Below are 16,453 nucleotides of genomic sequence, written 5' to 3'. Positions count from 1 at the left end.
GCAAGGGAGAATTTGCTTCCTATTTCCTTGATTTTTATTTATTTATTTATTTATTTATTTATTTATTTATTTATTTATTTATTTTTAGTGTAGAAAATAGAATTCGGGGTTATAATTTAAGCCATTCAAAATTGTTGATCACAATATAAGAATTCTGGCAACGTGAAGTACATCAGTAATCAAAGAGCGCATTAAGCAACCACAACCAACAATAAGCCATGAACACTTAAGCATTACAATCCAGTTTACTGAGGCAGGGAATGTATGCCAAGCGGCTGCTTTTTAAAAATACACCAGGAGATTAATAGGTTTCTTGTCTGTTTGGGAAGAGAGGAGAATATCTGATCAAGTCAAATTGTCGATAGTATTATAAAACAAAGTTAAAGAACAAAGACAGAGTCATTTAACAATATGGCTATTACTGTTATCAATGGGAAATTTTGAGATATGCTTTTGTAACAGAATAGCCAGTTTCCACAATGACTCCCCATGCATGTGCAGAGCACTGTGTCTCAGTGGTTTACAAACAGGGATATATTATTAATGAAAGCATTAAATTCAGTACTTCTTGTTATCCTTGGAAACCAAATGGCTGGTTTCAAACCAGTGAAGTGCTAACCATAGTTACACAGTTCATAAACTTACAGAAGCTCTTGAAACATGCTTGTTTCTTATTGAACTGAAGGAAATAAACAGGTGTATGTTGTTTTGAGGAAGTATATGAGAAAAGTTGGCAGAGGAATGGTGTGGTCTTATTAGCTGTAACTACTGTAATTACAAGATGGAAAAAAATGGCAGTGGTTATTAATACTATATTAATTATTTCAATTAAAGAAAATAAAGGTCTGATGTCACCTTTTCTATAAGCTGTCACAGTCTTTTAATTTGTAAATATTTATCTGTTATTAAGAAATACTCTAATTCAGGCTCTATCCATCCCATATTTTCTCACTCGCCACCTCCCAGATGTCCAGAAAAACAGATGTGCTCCTCCACATGCCTTGATATTTAACTGATAACAGACTATTCAGTACAAAGTTTGGGGAATTTACTCTCTTTCATATTAAGGTTACAACTCAAGCATCACTGGCATTTGCTAATGTGGTGATAATGCAGAAGAGAGAAAGAGACTGCTGGAGGGAAAGACTAGATTTAGGGCTCCGTGGACAAAAAGCAGCAACCTTAACTGTATACAGAATTTTATTGGTGGTCAGATGCCTTTCCTGCTGAATTGTTTCCTGTGTTTCCTTTACCTTTCATTACCTTTCCGTTTTAAGCCTTTGCAAGAAACACACAACAGTCCTGTCAGCTCAGTTGTTTTTTTCATGTGCTTTCCAAAGTGAGCGGTCTGTTTTCCACCATGGCACAGATATGAGCACAGTCACTGCCTTATACAGTCAAATTAGTGATAGTCCTAGTCCAACAGAAAGCAGAAAATGCTGTATCCATCACAGTGTTTTTGTTATTAGCAATCACACCCCTGTATCTCTGTATATTGTCCACATATAAATATTGTGTATATCCATATGATCACCTGAAATTTCTGTGCTGACATTGCCTAGCATTAGCAGCAACAGTTAGAATGTCTCTCCAGGATTAGCACTGTTAACACCCTGCCATTGTTCCTCTGATTTTTGTCTTAATTTTGTTATCTCCAGCTAATTGCTTGTATCTATCTACATGACTGTAATTAAATCAAAAGTCTCTGTATCTGGGGCTGACTGCTCTAGACCTGTAGGCTGCCATGGAGGATGGGTTATATCCATCAGCAGATATGCCAGGATGCAAGTTCATTATTTCATTTTCAGTGGAGGTCATTCTACTCCTGTGTTGGAAGACATGGAAAGAAAAGACTTGTGATCTATTATTTCTGTATTTAATTTACACATCCTTCACAGATTAGCATGAGACTGAAAGGTATGAAACACAGGGAGTTTAAAATCTTAAAAAGTAATTTTAACAGTTTTGTAAAAGAAGTGAATTTTCCCTCTCAGTGTCTTTGTCTGATAACATTAATTTCTCTATGCTTTACAATATATTTTTACCTCATGAAGAGCATTATATAAATATTGTTAGTTTGTTTCTTTCCTACGATTGAGCTCTCCATGATGACCGAAGTGGACAAAAGCTAAGTAAGTATTGCGGTCTTTTGAGGTTTTATTGCCAGAATAAGAAATGTCCCATGGCTGTAGTAAGCTTTGGATCTCTCTCCTTATGAAAGCACTGCACAGAATGATGGGGATTATTTTCATTGGGAAGTTACAGAAGTCAGATACTGCATGGCGTGTATTTCTGGTAAAACTGAACCCCTGGTGACTTTGTTTTAACCCAGTGCTATATAATGGTTTATACAGGGTTACTGTTGGACGTTGAGCAATAGGATGCACTGACTTTTTAGGTTCACTTTTAACTGAATGCAACTACAGAGTCAAAAAAAAAGGGGCTGAGGAAAGGACTGAAAGACAGCTGTTAGTCCAGCTGGAGTCAATGGAGAGAGAAAGCCATTGCCAGAGATTGATAAAGGGTGAATGTAAGCCTTATTTGTAAAGTAGGTTCATTCAACCTGCACTTTTGCTTTGGAAAATAAAATTTAAAAATGTATATATTGAAAATCATTGTTCATTCTGTATAAAAGATGTCATGAGGTTTTCTTTTCATTGCTTTTTAAACTGACATCCACCTCAACCCACAGCTAGCTCAAACTGTGTTGAAATGGGGATTGATGCCGTGATGGAAACAATCAAGTGGAGCAGCTCACGCTGCAGCCGATTTCAAAGGCATTCCTTTTCCAGGCCATCAGCCCCCGCAGCTGCATGGGAAGCGTTTCCTGATTTTACCACTACTGAGCAGCAGCCTGATGGTGTTTATGTATTGCAGGACCCCACCGGTGAGGAGACCTGCTGCCCCAGCACACCAGAAGAACCATGAGGAGGAATTGGTACAATTGACAATGGAACTGTTCACGGCACTGGGGCTGTGAGCCCATCAAGCATCCTCTCTATCATGTTTATTGCTCATTACTCGGTTTTAAAGAGGTCCTTTTTTATCCTGGAGAATTTAACTGAAATACTGGCTTTTCTGATATTTTTCTTGTTCAGCAAAAATAACATCAGGCTCAAATGACATCAGTGGGTCCAAGAGTTCACTGGTGATGTTGATGTTAGAACGGTGCTTCTATAGGCTTATAAACTGATGCACCACAGACTGACAAATATTTACCTCCTTGTTATACTAACAAAAGCTGCTGTGTCATTCTGTGTCTCATTTTTATCTCTGTTCAGAGCCCCTTACCTTACTTTGATTGCACATTATCTGAGTCTGAAAACATATATACTTACTTCTTGTTTGTGGTTTCCAGCTGAGATAATAGCACTGCAAATAAGTTTACCTCAAAACTTCAGCCTCTTTCACTCTTCTCCTTTGACACTGAAGATCTAGCACTAAGCCAAAGATGTTCCAAACTTCCACGGCAAATGGATGTCAAACACAAATGGGATTTGGTTGTTCCTATGAGAAAGTGAGAATGGGAATCAGAAAAACTATATCAAAAGGTTTATATACGTACATGTATGCATATGTGTATGTTAAAGCATGAAAAACAACTTGTCACATAGTCTAGGGTAGTATGAGAAGACCCATCTACAGACTGGAACAGAAAGTTTTCTTTACAGGTAAAATATATTGTGATCATTTAGATATCATTTCATCCTGATACAAACAAATGTTTATTGAAAACTAAAGGAAAGAATTAATATTTGTCATTCTCTTTTTGCTGTTTTCAGGGAGCAAAAAAAAACCCTGTTGACCTCTTACTGCCTGGCAGGGGGTGTTGGAGGGTGCTTTCCTAGCCGTACCAAGCTTTTCAGGTTTGACTCAGTCTCAGGAATTCTCTCTCTCTCCTATTTTATTTGATTTATTAGTCCAATATCACAGTTAGTAAAATAAGTTTCCCTCCATAGATCGTTGCTGCTGTTTTTTTTTCCTTACTTGAGCCCAGCTCCCATCTCCTTACCCCTTTTCCCTTTCCATTTCCATTGCGTGGGGCCGGGGGAGGGGAGGCAGGGGCCTACTGCCCTCCTGTCACGGGCATAGATTGACCTAGTTAACTCTGTGACAATGTCTCAAAAGTATCCAGGCAAATGAATGTTCAGTTTGTCTGATTCAATAACGCACAAATAGAACCAGAAGTCTGGCCTAACTGCACATGTAACCACAGAATGACACAACGGCTGGGTCCGTCTGATCCATACCCTGCTACAGCAGGGTCACCAGACCAGGGTGCTTGTGAAACACAGTGGTTGCAGCAAAAATGCTCTGAGGTAGGATGTGATGGTGGCTGCAGCACTGCAAGGGTTCTGCTACTCCAGGAGGGACCAGTGTGCATGCACAGCCTGCATGTAAACATGCCAAGAACTTTCAGGCTGGTTTTGCAGTGAGATGTAGGATTTTGGAGTCAGCCTTGACAAAAGAGCACCACAAATCATCAGCATTAAAGTTTACAAACTTCTTTCTTAATTGTTCCACAAAAAGTCTATTAGATGGGAAGAGCAGTTGTCTTGACATCAGTGGTGAAAAGAAAGTAGTGAAAACACTAAAAACATTGCGGGGAGCTGAAAGACAGCTAATTTTGTGCTAATACTGTAAAAGGCCAAATACAACAACCTAGGTAATTATAACCCTGTCACACCGATATTGATCCTAAGCAAAATAGCTGTCTGATACAGGACTTGATTAATAAATTAAAAGAGGTTAATATAATTAATGCCAATCAGCATGGGTTTGCGTCAAGCTAAAGTGGTATCTTTCATGATGAAATTATAAGTTTAGTTAAAAAGAGAACAATAGAGAATTCATATATTTAGACCTTTTAATGGCATTAATTTGATGATTCCTGATTTATTTATTCATTAACTAGGAAATGATGGTGTTGTAAATACAGCATAGGACATATCAATAAAACTATCCGACTGATAGATCTACAGACTTACTTATAAGTACACAAGCATCTTCCAGAATGTGGGGTGCGCTTTTATTTGTTTGTTGGTTTTGTGTTTTTTTTCTTTGTTTTTGCATCTTCCATGTAACCTTCACATACATATTGGCATATGTATGTGAGTCCATCAGAGTAAGAAACTAATGAAGAAAATAAAGTGGTACAAGACACCTCAAAACCTAGCTATAAACTTTGATCTCAAATATGTAAACATTGGCTGTAGTATCTTCTAAAATAATCAGCACTTCCAGCATACAACCTCAAACATTCTCAGTAATGAGAAAATAAAAGTTAAAAAAAGGAGAGAAATATCCATGAATTGTCAGCTAAGTTCCAGTTTCCAGTAGGATTCTCTGCTACAAATGGCAAATAGCCACTGGATACCAAAATAATACATTCATACAGTGTAGGGAGGCTACATTAACTCTGTGCTTGGAAATGGTGCTGATGTAGGTGGAATGCTGCTTTCCTTACTAAGAAGGAAAAAACCCATCCTGAGGCATTGGAGTTTTAGCAGAAGCCACAATAACAACGTAAGGATTAAAAATATACTTTTTAATGAAGGACATGAAATCTCAGGTAAGTAGCTGATGGCTAAGAAAACAAAGTCATGATCATATCATATTATTTATTATTTAAGGAACAAAATTAAACAACAGAAAGTTTTTCTGTCCAGATGAAGAAGATTTAACAGGCTCCTATTTATAAGAAATTAAGTAGGAAAGGTTAGATGAGCAATCATAGAATCATGGAGTCAGAGAATTACCAAATGGTTTGGATCGGAAGGGGTCTTAAAGCCCATCCAGTTCCAACTCCCTTGCTGTGGGACGGCTCCCACCCACCAGATCAGTCTGCCCCAGGTCTCATCCAACCTGGCCCTGAATGCCTCCAGGGATGGGGCATCCAAAGCTGTTTAGGTGGTGTAGCATCATAGGACACGCAAAACACTTCTACATAGAAAGAAGAACTTGCCTTTCATTTTCCAGTACCTTGGCTAATGTTGCAGCCACTTGGATATAAAGTAAAAGCTGTCCGAGGTGATGCTGTCGCTCTTTGAAGAAAAAGTAAAACATATTTTTACATTTGATGTGGAATGTAGTTCTGTAAGAGTATTTCCACCAGCAATTCTCAAAGAGTATCTGCAGGTGATTTAGCCAGAAAAAGGGGAAATATTTATTTTGCAGCTCCTGAAAATGCACTGGACAGTCTCTGAGTTCTCCTGTGTCCTACTGATTCACTTTTGGATAATTGCCAATGGAAAACTTGGAAACCTTGCAGTTTGGTATTGAAATTATTCTCTGAACTGTGGAACTCTGGTCTTGTTCAGCACCTGGAAAATATTGCTCAGGACACAGAATCACAGAATTATTTGAGTTGGAAGGACCTTTAAAGACCATCTAGTCCAACTCCTCTGCAATGAACAGGGACACCTACAGCTCCATCAGGCACTCAGAGCCCCATCCAGCCTGACCTTCAGGAATGGGGCATCCACCACCTCTCTGGGCAACCTGTGCCTGTGCCTCACCACCCTTACTGTAAAGAACTTTTCTATTATAACCAATCTCGCACTCTTCTCTCTTTTAATTTGAAACCATTTCCTATTCTCCTATCAAAACAGGCCCTGATAAAGAGTTTGTCCCCTTCCTACTTACAGCCATCCTGTAGATACTGTATGGCCACCCTCAGATCTCCCTGAATCTTTCTCCTCTCCACACTGAACACCTCCAGGTATCTCACTCTGTCCTCAAGAGGTGTTCCATCCCATGGATCATTTCTGTGGCCCGTCTCTGGACATGTTCCAACAGGTCCATGTTTCTCCTGTACTGAGGATACCAAGAACTTAATCCCAAAAATAAGCTGCACCTAATTCATCTCATACACTTCACTAGACTTAGTTCAGAATCCTCTATGATCTATGAGCAATTCATGCCTTGTAATCAATTCAAAAGTGCACCTGGAAGCAAAACAAAACAAAACAAAACAAAAAACAAACCAAAACAAAAAATTTATTTTTTCATATAGATTTGAATATTGGCTTCTCTGATAGGATATGGTTTCTCCCCTCAAAATGTATGTAATACAGTAGCCATATTTTAATTCGATAATAGTTATTTTGCCTCATTACATAAAAATACTAATATCTAGTAATTTCAAATCTATATTCGAATCTATACTACTTTTATCTTAAAAAGAAAAAAAGCTTTGTGTTTGGTTCTTCTTAGGTATAACAGCCCCCTCCATAGTACTCAAAAGAGGTCTTGAAAATCCAGAAGAATATAACATAGATTCTGCTCTAGGTTTTAAATTGCTTTACTTTTAAATTTTAGTCAGACCCTTAACTTTATTTAAATGCATTTTTGATTGTACCTATAAAATATTTATGCTTTAATATATACAGTATCATTATCCTACACCGTGAGAAGCATAAAAGCATATAAAAGTAATAGTTTCTTGATGCAGTAAAGGATTAATATGTATAAATTGAATTATTTTTGTATTCTATTAACTCACATTTTATGAGGAGATCAAATGTATAGACAGAGAAAATCCCTCATCTAGCTTCAACTTCATAGGGACTTAGCATAGAAACATGAGGTACGTGTGAGCCCTCATATCACCTTTACAAATTGGATTTCAGCATGGAGATCATTAGAGAATGTTGCCTGCTGGAGTGATTTAGTTATTTATTTATTTTAATGTTATTATTTAATTTTTACATTTGAGAATTTAATCTTTTCTGTGCCATTTTAGAAAGTTTTATAATGACCACTTTTGGTCATCAGCATGTTATCTTTAGGACTGTTTTGACCAAACCGTCCAAATGCAGGGATAAAAACACAAATATATAAAATTGTTTCTAACAGATACCTCTAAAAATGTCCTTGGTACTTTCAGAGAGAGGAATAGTATAATCCAGTGGTATTACACAGCCTATATAAGGGTATCCCTATAGTCCTAATGCCACCCATGTACATAGTAACACACACAGACTTTTAAAATGTAATCTGGACAGTTTCTCATTCTTTGAAATGAATTTTTGAAGGTTTATTCCTATTTTTCTCTCAAGTGTATAGGAAGAAAGACAATTACATTCCTATAGTTGAGTTGCTTTGCTGCTCTCTTTCAGTGCAACAGCAAAAGCAGGGTTTTGTGCTACAGTTCCTTATCTATGACAGGAACTTAATGTTCAGGTCAACTAAATTGTCCACTTCCAAAGGCAGTATTTGGAATTTGCCATTTTGAAAACTGTTGCTAATATATATGTCTCCAATTAAAATCAGATGCAATACAGCAGCAGAAAGTGTGGCTTAAATAGTGCTGGATATAGTTCTTTATGCAGGTCCCTCTTGCAGAAGTGCTGTAATTTCATTCCCAGCTAACATATGGTAGCAGTCAAGCGTGTAATCTATCTGGGAGTCTCAGTGGCAACACAAACAGGCGACATCCTCCCACTCTTCTTTAAGGACATATCAGTGTGCACTTAGTTAATAAAAATCAGCATTCCTTCAATTCCACCCCACCTGTCTGGGAGCATTTTTACTTGGCATGAAGCATGATCCATCCAGTTCAGTCCAATGCATGCTGATCTCTTGTTCCTGAGCAATTGGTGTGGTTATAAAACAAAGCACCTTTGCCTGTTCTGCCCTCAGCTGTTCTTTTTGAACTACAGAACAAAAGAAAGTGTGGAAAATTGTCAGTAAGTGACTGAGATAATATTTCCTAGAATGGTAACACCATTAGGAGCAGGAGTCAAAGCCATCCAGTTCTGTGTTTTGATTTCTGCTTCTTATTTTTATTTTTGCTTCAGCACTTAAACTGTAAATAAGCTTCACTTCATGGTTAGAACATAGTATGAATGAAAACTTTTCTTGAAAAAATTATTTTGAGTTTGAAAATGTTATTTTCCTTGTTTTTATATACACAATTTATTATTATTATTATTATTATTATTTTCCATGACACTTCATACTCTGGTTGAAGAGGAAAGGAACAGAAAACAAGATTTTTACCAGCACCATTGGCATCTACAAAAATAGAATTCCTAAGGTCGTCAAAAAATTTGGCTGTGAAAGCATTTCAAAGTAGCTTCTTGTGCCACTCACGTGATTACTCCCAGACATATGTACTTCTGAACACAAGTTCTTCTAGAGAAAATAAATAAGTAAATGAATAGAATGAATAGATCAATCTTGCAACTATTTTTTTTCTAGACCCTTGCAATGTACAAACTGCAAATCTGACCTTTGCTGTAGGAGAGAAAACAAAACCCAGTCCTTGGGTCAGCCCTTGCCTGTTAGCAGATTGCTCTTTAGCACAATAGGGGATTTAATGAGTCTTTCAAGCACAGCACAACCTCCCCTGGCTGAGACTGGTACACACAGCTGCCACCTCGCCCTGCAATTTTGGTATTCCCAGAAGTTCTCATCAGTGCACACAAGTTGTGTTATCACCCCTAATTGACTGCAGGACTTCAATCACACTGGTAAATTTAGCAATAATTACACATCCTTGCCACCGTTGAGGAATTACCTCTCAGGGCATGAAATCTGTTTATGCTCACTTCCAACAAATTCTAGGCTAAGGATGTTTGCTCAGCTCCACAGGCAAATTGTCAAATAAAAACCTCATTCTTTAAATTAAGGACACCATGGAAGAGTACTTACATTCAGCATCTTGATCTACTCCTTAGTTTCTCAAAAAAAAAAAAAAAAAAAAAAAAAAAAAAAAAAAAAGCTTTGTGTAACTAAGGGATAATTTGTTCCACATAGACAGCAATACATCTCTCTCCCAACTTTCTAGTCAAAATAATTTTCAGAGAGAACTTAAGTTCCTTCCTTCCTTCATTCATCTCACTATTTGTCTATCTCAGCCTTCCAGCTTGTTCATTTAAAAACAATAATTTTGAGCATAGGAGCTAGTATAATTCTCTCGTCAGAGAGACTATGTGGAGAATGAGGTGAGAGAAGGCATCACTTTGTTTCAGGAAAGCACTTCCACACCTCAGTAACAACACAAGAATTTTATCACAGTATCACAGCATTGCAGGGGCTGGGAGGGACTTCTGGAGATCATCAGTCCAACCCACTGTTAAAGCCTGCAGCAGAACACACAGGAAAGCATCCAGATGGGCCTTGAATATCTCCAGAGGAGACTCCACAACCTCTCTGGGCAGCCTGTTTCACTGTTCTATCATCTTCACAGTAAATAAAAGCAGTTCTTCATTGTGTTAGTATGGAACTTTCTATATTACACTTTCTCCCCCTTGTTCTATTGTTGATCAACCGCTGCAAAGTCTCCACCCCCACTGACTCGACTCCCACACTTTAGATATTTATGAGCAGTTATGAGGATGTGTCAAACACTGCTATGTGATTCCTTGACTTTTCTGCCAATGTCAAGCCCAGAATGACTTTCAGCAGCCAGCTGTTGCCCCTGATGTTGCCCATTAGTAGCTTTCACATTTGCAAGCTCCCTCAGAGGAGTGCAGCCCTACTTTACCTCTGCTGCTCTAATCTCCAGACATGCTATCTCCTTCCTTGCATGCTAAAGTCAATTCCTGAGATTGGTTCCCTAAATTTATACATGAATAATACCTTTTGCTATAAAATCTTTCCATTAAAAATCTTTTAAAGTCATAACATGAGTGCTTGCTACTGATATGAAAAGCAGCATTCCACTATACAGCAAAGATAAGCAAGAAGCACTCATAATACTGGAAAAGGTTTCTCATGTCAGCAGCACCTTAGGAAACTAACTCAGTCTTCAAACCTTTCTCTCTTTGCATCAAACAATTACTGAGACTGCTGGAGCTGCTCTCATAGGAAACATAATCACCTTCACAAGGCCTAATTTCTGTGTGAAGATTAATAAGTTTAACGCAGGAAATAGTCTACTGGAGTTTGGGATTTCTCCTTCAAATGAGTTGAAGACTTGAATTTGGTAAATGTCGTCTAAGAAGGTGTGGCTGCTGGATGCAACACTGCACAAAGAGCATCACTGCATTATGGGAGAGAGAACGCTCCATGGGTTCTACCTGAATGAACAATTTTAAGTGTCTTCTTAAATACTTACAAATAGTAGAATAGCTTCATTTTGAGGGAGGGAGGTGGAATTACTCCCTGCTTATGTTTATTACACTTTGTTATGCTCACTACAAACGTTATCTGAACCAGAACATAGCTGAATTTGGGATTTCTGAATGAGCTGCAGCCTTATATCTTGCATTACCTTGATTTGTTCTATGCAAACAAGTAAAGAGTATTTGTATTTTTTGTATACTAACTTATATAAAGAATTTTACACACGAATTTAAGATTTTAATACAGAGATAAGGAAATACAAGAGCAGAGTTTCTCTACCTCATCTCTCATCCCCCACAGGCAGTGCCAGACACATCTCTGAGTCTCCCGTTACCTTAACACCACCACCACTTACTGGGCATCAAGACCTTAACTGCCCCAAATCAGATCACTTCTGGCAGCACTTTTGTTTAGAAGATTATTTTCAAACTGGCAATTTAAGTCTCAGTCGGGTTTTGGTTTGTGCTCCTTTTTAATTTTGTAAAGATCACATTTCTTAACCATCTTACCGCTGCCTTTTCTCCCCAGCCTCTTGTTGATTTTTCAGTAGTTGTAAAATGAAACTGCTTTGGTGATATAGGATTGAAAGCTAACTCAGCAGCAGAGCAATTGGATAGACAACTAAGTACACATGTGTCTAAGACTGAGAGAGATCACATCACTGATTGCTTTATCAGAAAAGAAGACATATTTAAGGGGTCATTATATAGGCTTGATAAAAACATTTCATACACAAACCCATACTTCTGATTGTTTTGGTAGCCTCTGTGCACTGTTTATTTGGGCAGTTGCCCAGGGATTTCCTGCTTTATTAAAGACATCCTAGAGTGTAGCATTTACATAACTCATTTAAGTGTGTAAGTAAGTACAGTAAAATACATGCAGGAAGCTTCTGATGCAATAGGCGTTACACTGAAAAATACAAGATTATCAGGGAAAGATGAACACCTTAGCTATAAAGATCATGTTATATTAGGAAAAATTGTGCAAGGGCTGATCCAAAAGTAATGCCTCATAGCTGACTATGTTGGCCCGCAACGTCAGAAGCAGATGTTGATGCTGTAGCAGTCAAGGCTGAGTGCTTCTGCCAACATGCTGTTACATTTTGTCGCTGTGTGACAGATGGCAGCAGAGGGCAGCCTGACAAATGGTGTCTGCAGTGGAAGTGCTTGTGAAGCAAAGGTATGTCACTGAATGCCTCCAAGCAGAAAAACTTGCACCCACTGACATTCATCAACACTTGCTCAATGTTTATGGAGCCCAAACAGTGGATGTGAGCGCAGTGTGCCAGTGGGTGGTGCATTTCAGCAGTGGGAACAGCAGTGTGAAAGACAAGCCCTGTTCCAGACAGCCACAGCTGTCACACCACAAAATGATGAACACACAATCAGCTCATCTACATGGTGGATTATAAGAAGGAAAAGGTGTAGGGAGCTGAGTATCACTTCAGTGCACTGGAAACAATGGTGGCAACACTGGAATATCACAAAGTTTGTGCCAGATGGGTCCCAAAATTAGTCACACAGGACCAGAAAGAACACTGTAAGCACGTTTACCCAGACCTACTGAACCAGTATGAGGCTGAAGGTGACAATTTCCTGCATCATGTCATTACTGGTGACAAGATGTGGAAACACTACTATGAGTTGGAGTCAAAATGGTAGTCAGTGAAATAGTGATATGTGAGTTCCCTATCAAAGAAAAAGTTCAAGACACAGCCCTAAGTGGGTAAAGCAATATGCACTGACTTTTGGGATAGGAAAGGGGTAATCCTTCTGGATTTCCTGGAACCTGGACAAACCATTAGTTCTGACTGCTACACCACAGCACTGACCAAGCTGAAGGCTCAAACTTCAGGACAGAGTCTTCAAGAGAGAGCATGGCCAGAGAAGACTTTTCTCTCACAACAAAATAATCCTAGAGTCCATAAAAGTTTCAAGAGCATCTTACCAGCCTTGTCTAGACTGTTCTACAAGATACACCACATAGTCTGGATTTGGCACCTTCTGACTTTCATCAGTTTGGGCTGATGAAAAATGAATTGTATGGCAGTATTTTCCCAGCAATGATCCTAGGACCAGGGAAGAGCCACTGATGTCATCTAAATGGACTTCAGTAAGGCCTTTGACACAGGACCTCACAATAACCTTCCCTCCAAATTGGAAAGATATGGATTTGATGGGTGGATTGTTCAGTGGATGAAAAAGTGGCTGCAGGATCAAGTCCAGAGAGTGGTGGCCAATGGTTTCATGTCTGGATGGAGATCAGTGATGAGTGGTGTCCCCCAGGGGTCGGTGCTGTGTTCAATACTCTTTAATATCTTCATCAGTGGCATCAACAGTGGGGTCATGTGTACCCTCAGCAAGTCTGCTAATGATACCAAGCTGTGAGGTGTGGTCAACACACCGGAGAGATGGGATGCCATCCAGAGGGACCTAGACAGGCTTGAATTGTGGGCCCAGGTGAACCTCATGAGGTTCAACAAATCCAAGTGCAAGGTCTTGTGTCTGGGTTGAAGCTGGTAGTATACCAGTGTAAGCTGAGGTATGAAAGAATTAAGCAGAGCCCAGACAAAAAAAGAATCAGCAATGTGCCCCCATAGCCCAGAAAGTCAACCATATCCTGGGCTTCATAAAAAGATGCATGGCCAGCAGAGCAAGGGAGGTGATCTTGTCCTCCTACTCCGCACTGGTAAGACATCACCTGGAGTGCTGTGTCCAGGTGTAGAGTCTTCAGTACAGGAGAGACATGGATCTGTTGGAGCGTGTCCAGAAGAGGACAAAAATGATCCATGGAATAGAGCACCTCTCCTATGAGAACAGGGTGAGACAACTGAGGCTCTTCAGCCTAGAGAAGAGAAGGTAATGAGGTGACCTGATAGCAGCCTTTCAGTGTTTAGAGGGGAGCTACAGGAAAGAAGGAGACAAAGTCTTTAGCAGGGTCTTTGCTGATAGAACAAGGGGAAATGATTTCAAGCTTAAAGAGGGGAGATTTAGATTAGATATAAGGAAAAAATCTTTTACAGCGAGAGTGGTGAGGGTACTGGAATAGGTAACCCAGTGTTGTGGTTGATGCTGTGTCCCTGTAGACTTTCAAGGCTGGATCAGGCCCTGGGCAACCTGATCTAAATGTGGTGTCTCTGTTCACTGCAGGGGAGTTGGACTGGATGGTCCTCAGGTGTCCCTTCCAACTCTTAAGGATTCTATGCTGTCATAGAAGCTGTAAAACAGTAGGACACCACTGCCAGTACAGATTTTATTACGGTTTTGTTCAGTGCTGACTGAAACGCATAGATAACAGTAGTGACTATGTTGAAAAAGTGTCTTGTAGCTGAGAACTTGCTCTCATTAAATAGTGTTATTGCAGTCTTTGTATATACTTTAGTTCTTATGGAAATAAATGGGAGGTGTTACTTTCAACTTGTGTACATACATACCAGAAGAGTAAAAGCATAAAAAGAAAGTACAGGAAGTTGAGTGCATTTCCCACATACTGTGGATTTCTGTGTTATAGAGCCTTGGACTAAATGAAGACACCAATGGTAAAAGCACCACAGAGCAACCGTGGCTGTTGGCAAAACTCAATTTGTGATGTTGAGAGAAAACTTGATCTTCTTGCAAACTTTCATTAACTTTAAATTACCTTTTAGGATCAAGCTACAAGTACCAGGAGACATATGTGCTTACACATTCTTTTTGTAAAAGTCTTCTTTTGAACTATTTCAACCAAACAATGATTAAACTTGTAAGAGTAAATAGCAGTTGAAGTGTTTTTCCAAGACGTTAAAACTCAATACAAAGAAATTATTATTACATTGGGCACAGGTCTGTCCAAAGCAGAACTGCATTCTACAACCGCACTGTAAATTTTTGCTTTCTATTTTGAAGCAAATACATTTATATTATAGTAAAAACAATATAATTGTTCAGAGAAACTAAACTTCATAGCAGAAGTTCAAAAACTACAACATATTACTTAAAATCTACATAGCAGATAGCTATAATGTATTGCTCATAATACACCAGATATTCTCAAACATCAAACAAAAGCAAATTGGGTGTAATTTGTTTTATTTTTTTCCTCTCTCATTGTCCTTCAAATCACTTATCTGGCTAAAAAGGATGCTGGTTCCCAAATGTATCTGTGGGATGACCAATGCTTTCAAAGTATTCATTTCAAGCTTCATATATTGCAACAAGCAACAGTAAACAAAAGAAGGTTGACTCTGGAGGATTCTGCAGTACGTCAGGCGCTTTACTTGGTCAGAAGATTGCAAACAAAGTGATAGTACAGTGACAAGACTGTTTATGAAGTATGAAGAGTGTGATAATACCATGCACGTTAAAATTAAATTAATGGCTAATGATGATGTAACTATGGTTACAAAAACGTTTCAGGTGTCCCTAGCTTTATTACACTTCATCTATAACAGAAATGCAGTGCAGAAGGATACGCTCTCATGCACTCCTTGGTGTTCATCTGCTGAACTCAGGAACCCATTTTCCCACCTTTCGTTTATCAGTCTACTTGAGATGCATTTATTTTGCTAAATGGCTTAAGTAGGAACCCAGATTATTGTGTTATGTGGATATTCACATATGGAAGTGACCACAGGCCTATTACCTCTTCAGATAGGCTAGGCACATTTATTTCCATGTCTGATTCCATAAACATGAGAGCACTTGAGCATAAGTTTGTGTAGCCAGAAGCAATTTTGCCTGCTTTCACAGTAGCAAAATAGAGTATACTAAGAAGGGGGCCCCAGCTCAGCAGTTTGAACACTGAGTGGCAAACACCATCTGTATCCTTTTCCCTTCCATAAAAGGAACCTTTATAGGAGTGTAAAGGAAAACAAAGAAAGATTACTACAAGTAGTTATAAATACTCACAGTTAATCACCCAATAAGAATGCAGATTCTCTCAAGACATTGTACTGAAACCAATCAGTCAAAAACCACATAACTATTGAACAAAGGTACTCCAATAAGTGATAAACAACTGGAGGTAAAACAAACAAAAAAAGCTTATACTATCCCAAATTTACAGATGCTTTTATTAAAGGATGTTTAGAAAGAACAAAAAACTTAAATAGTACAGCCTTGCTTATTTTGTTTAGGATAATCTTGAATTTCCTTTATGTTCCCCTTTTGAATAGAAATGCTAGAGTACAGCATGTGTACCTACACTGGGTTGTCTTACAAAGTTCCAAACTCAGTAAACTGTAATAAATACTTCTATGGGGCACATATGAAAGCCTATCTTTTCATGCTGTTCTCAGTTAGCCAGCCCCAGAAATCAACACTGAGAAGAAAAAACAAACATAGTTTTGAAATATACAGTAGCAAAAATTAGTGTCATATTCAGACAAGGAACAAGCTAC

This window comes from Meleagris gallopavo, chromosome 2 (assembly GCF_905368555.1).
Source record: "Meleagris gallopavo chromosome 2, MGAL_WU_HG_1.1, whole genome shotgun sequence".
NCBI lineage: Eukaryota > Metazoa > Chordata > Aves > Galliformes > Phasianidae > Meleagris > Meleagris gallopavo.
The sequence above is the reverse complement of the archived record's forward strand: the minus strand, read 5'-3'. Positions refer to the sequence as shown.